The 1,049-nt window shown below is 37.6% G+C and overlaps 1 protein-coding gene across 1 annotated transcript in view; it reads left to right on the top strand.

Annotated features, from left to right (window-relative positions):
- The window catches only part of LOC106519732 (SH3 domain-containing RING finger protein 3), a 115,534-nt gene that overhangs the window by 66,860 nt on the left and 47,625 nt on the right, over positions 1–1,049 (top strand). The gene's annotated exons all lie outside the window — the stretch shown is intronic.

Genomic DNA, 1,049 nt, shown 5'->3' on the forward strand with positions numbered 1-1,049 from the left:
GTGTGTGTGTGTGTGTGTGTGTGTGTGTTCAAACAGTGGAATGGAGAGGGGGTTATCTATGGACTCAAAGTGGGCGTTTCTAAAGCGTAAACACTGATTGGCCAGTTGCATTTGCTCTGTTTTTCCCTCTTGTTTWGTTTTTATTTTATTTTCTATTAAWTGAKTTGAACTACTTTCGCATTATTTCAGTAACCAAAACATTTCCTTTTCCATGTAATGGCAGGGTATCATTAAAAAAAAACAATTAACACACCCTACTGATAAATATCTCTGAAAAATCATTACTGATTTACTGTATTTTGCTGTTATATGTGTAACCTAAAGTTCTGTAAAATGGAGGCAGAAAGAAAAGAAAATGAAGTCAGACCTATAGACATAATATAAATCTAGGTACGGTCAGCCTGCTGTTATTATTTCTAAATCTTCTTGTAACCTTGTTTACAACAGCAAGCTCATGAAACTAAATAAATAAAAGTCAAATGCTAGAGAAGCAAAGTATGTTTAAAAAATAAAAAAAGAAAAAGTCTTTTGACAGACATAAAACCCTTTCTGTTATAAAAACAAAACAAAAAATTGCAACATTCATCCAATCAGGTGGTCCTTAAGGCCACCCCTCCCTTTTTTTGCTCGTCCAATCAGGTGTGGTCCTTGAGAAAGACCTTCTTTTGGAAATGTTTTGTCTGCAGACTTACCTTCTATACTTGGTTGAATGTGGCAGTCATTTCCCTGTTGGACCAGTCACCTCCCAGTACTTTAGGGGTACTGAAGACACACATTTGACAGATGGGACCCTCAGCAGTCAGTGATGGAAAGGCATGTGCATTTAGAAAATTTCCCCAAGGACAGCTCACACACAGAGAACACACACTTACCCCCGTGGTGCAGTAATTACCGTTTGTTGATTTATGTAATGGACAGAAGAAATGGGTGTTTGTGTGTGCACACTTTGACTAATGACAATATTCTAGAGAAAAAAAACACTTGTGTGAGGCATGAGATCCAGCTATTCTGGCTTTGTTGTGACAGCCCACTGTTGTACTGTTCACACA

This window comes from Austrofundulus limnaeus, unplaced genomic scaffold (assembly GCF_001266775.1).
Source record: "Austrofundulus limnaeus strain Quisiro unplaced genomic scaffold, Austrofundulus_limnaeus-1.0 Scaffold81, whole genome shotgun sequence".
NCBI lineage: Eukaryota > Metazoa > Chordata > Actinopteri > Cyprinodontiformes > Rivulidae > Austrofundulus > Austrofundulus limnaeus.